At 41.9% G+C, this 7,662-nt stretch overlaps 1 pseudogene; it reads left to right on the top strand.

Moving 5' to 3' along the window:
* The first annotated feature begins 2,115 nt into the window (after nucleotides 1-2,115).
* On the top strand, nucleotides 2,116-4,698 carry LOC100474680 (annotated as a pseudogene).
* Nucleotides 4,699-7,662: the final 2,964 nt, after the last annotated feature.

Raw genomic sequence — 7,662 nt, 5'->3', positions numbered from 1 at the left:
AGCATCAAACTTTACATCGGAATCCGGGGATGTACTGTATGGTGATTAACATAATATAATAAAAAAATTTTAAAAAAAAGAAAGAAAGAAATTTACCCAAAAGATATATAGACTTTTCTATCTCAGCACCTTATCCTTTGTCTAGAAGATGTCAGTGCTCATCATATATTATTCAAATGCAGGAAGGCATTTCTCATTAAAACTGTAATACATGCCCTCTTGGAGAAAAGGCTGAATGGACAGGAATTCCTAATCAGAGATATCAGGTAACTTCCCCTAAATGGGATCAGATACAAAAAATATATAATTCTTTCTTGATAGCAAAATATATATTGTAACATGTCACTCCGTTAAGAATGCGTATTTGCTACAAATCAAAACCGCAATGCAGTATGACCTCACAGCGGTCGGAATGGCTAAAACCAGCAACACAAACAGCAACAGTTGTTTGTGAGGATGTGGAGAAGGGGGAACTTTTGCCCTGATGGTGTGGTTGCAGGGTCGCAGGGTTCTTGTCTCATGGAGCCAAAGAATGAATCTCATGGACACAAAAATGTGAAGTAAAGTGAAAGCTTATTAAGGGAAGGTGAGAACAGAAAGGAAAGGGGGGAAAAAAAGCTCTCTAGAGTGAGAGGGTTTGGGACGGGTTGACACTAAAGGTTTTTATTGTCTGTCTTTAACAGAAAGTTGCCCAGGGAACTTGGTAAATATCTCATCTATAACATCTAAGACAAAGTGAATTTGTAACTGTCATGTGAATATCTCATCTATATTTGGGACCAAAAGGGTGGATCCTTAATGTTCCCTTCTCTCTGGTTAATATCTATCTTATCTATAACTTTTCTCTGCATCTGGAATTTCTGTGAACCTGCAAGAACCTAGTCAGGGGATTCAGGGGCCTCCTACCACTCCCTGCCTGTACCTTAACCCTTTCCTTACTCAATGAGAATGGAAACTGGTGGAGCCACTTTGCAAAACAGTATAGAGGTTCCTCAAAAAATTTAAAATAGGGACGCCTGGGTGGCTCAGTCCCTTAAGCATCTGCCTTTGGCTCAGGTCCTGGGATTGAGCCCCATATCAGGCACCCTGCCCAGCAGGGATCCCGTTACTCTCTCTCCCTCTGCTCCTCCCCCTGCTTGTGTGTGTGCGCTCTCTCACTCGCGCTCGCTCTCTCTCAAATAAATAAATAAAACCTTTTTTTAAAAAAAGTTAAAAAATAGAACTGACCTATGACGCAGCAATTGAACTACTACATATTTACCAGAAGAATACAGAAATACTAATTCAAAGGGATACATGCAGCCTTATGTTTTTAGCAGCATTATATACAATAGCCAAACTATGGAAACAGCTCAAGTGTCCCTCAATAGATAAATGAATAAAGATGTGGTGTGTATACATGTACAATGGAAAATTTCTCATTCATAAAACAAAATGAAACCTTGCCATTCGCATCGACATCATGGAGGTAGAGAGTAATATGCTAAATGAAATGAGTCAGTCAGAGAAAGCCAAATGATTTCACTCAGATGTGGAATTTAAGAAACAAAACAAATAAGCAAAAAGGGGGGAAAAAAACAGAGAAAGAGAGACAAGCCAAGAAACAGAGTCTTAACAACAGAGAACACACTGATGGTTACCAGAGGGGAGGTGGGGGGGAATGGAGGAAATAGGTGATGGGGATGAAGGAGGGGACATGTGATGAGCACCACGTGTTATATGAAGTGTTGAATCACCATATTGTACATGTGAAATGAATATTACACTGTAGGTTAATTAACTGGAATTTAAAACAAAAAATTTTTATTTTATTTTTTTTAAAGATTTTATTTATTTATTTAACAGAGATAGAGACAGCCAGCGAGAGAGGGAACACAAGCAGGAGGAGTGGGAGAGGAAGAAGCAGGCTCATAGCGGAGGAGCCTGATGTGGGGCTCAATCCCGTAACACCGGTATCACGCCCTGAGCCGAAGGCAGATGCTTAACCGCTGTGCCACCCAGGCTCCCCAAAACAAAAAAAAAATTTAAATGAGGGGTAATAAATACATAAGTGAGGTCCATTTGCTTGAAAATTATTATCTTATTTTTTTCTTTCCTCATAGTCTCCACCACCACATGGAACCAGGAAATAACACACAAATTTCAGAGTTTCACCTTCTGGGATTATCAGAGGATGCAGAACTGCAGCCCCTCGTATTTGGGCTTTTCCTCTCCATGTACTTGATCTCTGTGTTTGGAAACTTGCTCATCATCTTGGCCATCCACTCTGACTCTCACCTCCACACCCCCATGTACTTCTTCCTGACTAACCTTTCCTTTGCTGACATCTGTTTCACCTCCACCACCGTCCCCAAGATGTTGTGGAACATCCAGACTCACAGCAAAGTCATAACCTCTGAAGGTTGTATCACTCAGATATACTTTGTCCTACTCTTTGCAGGCTGGGATGATTTTCTCTTGACTGCAATGGCCTATGACCGCTTCGTGGCCATCTGTCACCCCCTGCACTACACGGTCATCATGAACCCCCAGCTCTGTGGTCTCCTGGTTCTGGTGTCCTGGATTATCAGTGTTCTGAATTCCTTGTTACAAAGTTTAATGGCATTGCAGCTGTCCTTCTGCACAGAGGTGGAAATTCCCCATTTTTTCTGTGATCTCAATCAGGTAGTCAGGCATGCCTGTTCTGACAAGTTTCTTAATGATATAGTGATGTATTTTGCAACTGTGCTCCTGGGTGTTGCTCCCCTGCCTGGGATCCTTTATTCTTACTCTAAGATAGTTTCCTCCATATGTTGAATATCATCAGCTCAGGGCAAGTATAAAGCATTTTCCACCTGTTCAACTCACCTCTCGGTTGTCTCCTTATTTTATTGTACATGCCTAGGAGTGTACCTTAGCTCTGCTGCTACCCAGAGCTCCCACGCAAATGCAGTGGCCTCGGTGATGTACACGGTGGTCACGCCCATGCTGAACCCCTTCATCTACAGCCTGAGGAACAGAGACATAAAGAGGGCTCTGAAAAGAATTGTTGGGGTTCCAGTGATGTGAGGGCCCATTGTCCTGGGGATGAAGAAGTGCCCATGATTGCAGGGCTCACAGCCTCAGAGCCTGGACCTGCTATTCTTAGATCAGGCTGTGGAAGTACAACCTGCCCCTTCTATATATTCCCTGGAATTTCCATTTGTTTGAATAACTCAACTTCTCCATACATTTAAGTAACTCACTTTATTAAGTTTCTGCTCTGTGTGATATGCTCACAGTTTTCTTCTTTTTCCATTTTCATATGTCCCCAGTGTTTTCCCCAAACTTGGATCTCAAATGTCAGGGAATTTCTCTATCTTACAAGGGGCAAGTTGGATTTCTTAAAATACTTTCATTTCAGGGGCTCCTGGGTGGCTCAGATGATTAAGCATCACCTTTGGCTCAAGTCATGATCCCAGGGTCTTGGGAGGGAGCCCAGTGTTGGGCTCCCTGGTTCAGCAGGGAGCCTGCTTCTCCCTCTCCTCCTTGCTTGTGCTCTTTGTCACTATCTCTCCCAAGTAAATAAATAAAATCTTTAAAAAACACTTTCATTTCAAATGACTTATATCATGCTGGGTAAATTTTCCCTCAATATCCCAAAGGAATATTGATGACTTGCATTCTTCATATGGACGAAATTACACTTGGCCACTAAGCCCCCCACATAACTTTATTGTGGATGAAAATACAAAACCAGTTTTCACCTTGAGTCTGTCAATCTTTTCACATCGTTACCTTCACTCCTCTTCCTGAGAATGTGGACTCTAACACTGTTCTGGTTAAGTCTCAGGCTCCTGACAGGGATGCTCAGGTTAGGAAAGCCTGGGCACCCCCTGCACCCCTGTGCTTGTGGACATTCCCACAGATGCTTCCCTGACCAGAGCCTCTGCTGTGGCTGCACCAGCCCTTGGGTTCTTACTGTGACTGCAAGACAGGCCTCAGCATCACCCATCAGAGAACTCTAACAAAACCAGGTTTATTCCTCACGGGTCCTGGAGGACAGAGGCAGAGCACTCTGGGAGAGAGGGGCCTGAGATTCAGAGGGAGCGAGAAAGGCCACAACTGGGGGCCCTGTTTTTGTTGGGGTCCATGAGCAGAGTGGCTAAGGCTTACTAGGTTCACTCTTCAGTGAGTTTTAGAACATAAGAATGAAATTCTGGCATGGACAGGGGAAGTGGGCTCACTCATATGGCAAAATGGAGGTTACCCAGGGCTTTCTGAAGAGTGCTTCATGGCTGGGGCCACCTGAGACCTTATGTAATAATAGTGTCCCACACCTGACAGTGTGTTTATTCAGCATGGTTGTCCTTGAAATGGATGCCTTAGAAATCAAAAGCTTAATTTCTGGCAATCACTCTACTACCATGGTGCTGTGGGTTTTTTGCTTTTTTTTTCTTAATTTAAAAAAAGTTTTAATTTGTTTTTAAATTTTATTATATTACATTAGTCACCATACAGTACATCATTAGTTTTTGATGTAGTGTTCCATGATTCATTATTTGCGTGTAACACCCAGTGCTCCATGCAATACATGCCCTCCTTAATACCCATCACCGGGCTAACCCATCTTCTCACCCTCTTCCCCTAAAAAATACTGTATTTTATAAGTAATCTTGGTGTATTCTATTATTCTCCTAGGTGTCCAGAATGCCTGCCACAGCTACTGTCAAACACTGATTAGCAAACGTATATGTCCCGTGGAGTCTACATGGAAAAACATATTGGAATAAATAGAGTGACCTCATATGTTCTCAGTGTCAGAGAGACCGTCAACATGAGGATGCATTTTATTTGGGTTAATGCCCAGTAGTGTAATTACTGGACCATATGATACTTCTATTTTCAGTTTTTCAAGGAACTTCAATTCTGTTTTCCACATTGGCTGCTCCGGTTTGCATTCCCACCAACAGTGTGCAATGGTTTCTCTTACTCCACAGATTATACAACTCATCACCATACAATTACACTTGATACTAAAGACATTATAGCAAACCATGTGCTCTCAGCATGGCTTATTATGCAGCAACATTCATAATCATTCTGTTATTCAAGTTTGTTTCAGATAACTTTTAAAAATTGCCTGTAGGCACATCTGGGTGGCTCAGTCAGTTGAGCTTCCAACTCGTGGTTTTGGCTTAGGTCATGATCTCAGGTTCATAGGATGAAGCCCAACTTTGGGCCCCAAGCTCAGCTAGGAGTCTTCTCGAGATTCTCTCTCCCTCTCCTTGTGCCCCATCCCACTTTCTCTCTCTCTCTCCCTCTCTCTCTCCCTCTCTCAAATAAATAAATCTTAAACAAAAAGAGGGACGCTAATGAAGATCCTTTTCGGGCACCAAGAAGACTTTGGAAGGACATGCATCTTTGTGGAAAATAAACTGTGAACCAGAATCATGTAACTCAGCAGGAATTTACTCTCTCTGTGTCCCGCAGAAACCTTTTGCTTTTAGCTCAATGAGACTTGTTTTTGGCTCTGACATCCAGGACTGGAAGAACGTAAATTTGTTTCTTCTAAACCCTCAGTGTGGTAACTGTGATAGCACCAATAGGAAAGTGACAAAGCCATTTCTCTAATAAAATTATTGTCGAAGAATCTGAATTTAAGCCTCTCAGGTAATTCACTTAGTTTCCTTGGGTAATGGCCCTTTGTGTTGAAACCCTACCTTAAGTAGAAGAAAAAATCTAAAAAACAGTTTGGAGATACTCAGCCCTATTAGCTGGTACAGAGGAGTGCTCCTTGCATAAATGTCAATGTGGTTCTGTCTTTGAGGCCTCCGGTCATTAAGATAGGAAAATGGATACATTGTGTACATTAGGGCCACCTATTCTCTAATTTTTTTGTCTAAATTTCTACATTCTTAATATTTCACGTGAAAGCAAATGCTCATTCTTTTAATTTCTTTACCCTCCAAGTTTCTCTCAAGCTTCCTTTCAACACAATAGGTAGGTTATAATGAGTTATAATGAGGGTTATGATCCTTCTGAATGTACATCTATGCATGTGAGTGTGTTTTCTTGAAATAAAATGTACGTGAATAGACATACATTTACATACATGCAACTCTTAGTCTTGAACATTCTTTGGACCCAACAAAGTATTTCCACACATTTCATCTTTCTCACAACATCCCTTGAAGTTATGTTTATGATTCCACATTGCCTTCAGAAGAAAACGAAGGCTGCAGGGATTACACCCTAACAGTTGCACAATGAAGTAGTGAGAGCTTACAGAGCACCTTTGGGAGTTCTATGGAAATGGAATCAGGCAACGTGTTCTCGTGCTTTTTCAATGACTCTTTCGTATTTAAAGTTATACACTTTAAATATGTACAGTGTATCCCATGTAATTTTACTCCAGTAGATTAATTAGAATTTAGAAATTCTAGGGGTGCGTGACTCAGGGTCAGATCTGGAGCACAGGTAGCTGAGTCACACCTATCAGTGTGGGAGAGCTCTCGTCCAACCGTGAAAAAGCAGAGTTTCACAGGGGTATGTTAAAATAGTGGAATTAAATTAAGACAATTAACCTTTGTTGAAATCATTTTTCATAACTGAAAGAAGAGCCTACATATACAAAAGCAGTAAAAGGACATAAGTTGGTTCAAGACAGAAGAGCACTACAGCCACACACCTCAAGGATGAGCCTTAGAAATGCAAAGTGAAGATTCACACCTGAGTAAGGAATCAGGAGGAGCACTGCTGAGATCAGAACCACTCTCTACCCTGCAATCCCCTTCGATAATAAAGATGTTACATTAAGCCATTTTATTTTAGATGGTTCGTATGCAGCAATAGCTAACTGACATAATAATGAAATCAGGCAGATTTCATAGCATTTGTAATAATCCGATTCTTTTAAATCTAGGCATTTCTTCTGATACTTGAAATTAGCTTTCATGATCACACTGTTCTTCAAGTTTATCTGTTGTAACTATATTAAAAAATGACTCCACTGAGGCCCCTATGAGGTCACATGGAAAGGCTGGAAGGACATGCGTGTGTGCACAGAACTTCTGACTCTGGGGGAGCCTGGGTGGCTCGGTCGTTAAGCGTCTGCCTTTGGCTCAGGGCATGATCCCAGAGTCCTGGGATCGAGCCCCACATCAGGTTCCTCTGCTGGGAGCCTGCTTCTTCCTCTAACACTCCCCCTGCTTGTGTTCCCTCTCTCTCTGGCTGTGTCTCTCTCTGTCAAATAAATAAAATCTTAAAAAAAAAAATTCTGACTCTGAATCACCCCTGGACAGGAATCCAAGCTTGCTGGTGAGTCATCCTGTGGTTATGAGGATCACATATAATGGGTGATACTGATATTGTTCTTTTGTTGCTCCTCTCCTCTAGTGTTTATGGCAAATTTTTGAATAGTGGGAGATACTTCATTTAGAGAAATTGAAGGAATCATATTTATATATAGCACTGGAATTTTCAGTCAGAATCCAGAATACAATGTAAATATAAATATGGGGGCGCCTGGATAGTGCAGTTGTTGAGCATCTGCCTTCAGCTCAGGGCATGATCCCAGGGTTCCGGGATCGAGCCCCACATCAGGCTCCTCCGCTATGAGCCTGCTTCTTCCTCTCCCACTCCCCCTGCTTGTGTTCCCTCTCTCGCTGGCTGTCTCTCCATCCAATAAATAAATAAATCTTT

Source organism: Ailuropoda melanoleuca, unplaced genomic scaffold (assembly GCF_002007445.2).
Source record: "Ailuropoda melanoleuca isolate Jingjing unplaced genomic scaffold, ASM200744v2 unplaced-scaffold8325, whole genome shotgun sequence".
Classification (NCBI taxonomy): domain Eukaryota; kingdom Metazoa; phylum Chordata; class Mammalia; order Carnivora; family Ursidae; genus Ailuropoda; species Ailuropoda melanoleuca.
Note: the sequence above shows the minus strand (reverse complement) of the source record. Positions and strands in the feature narration are given on the sequence as shown.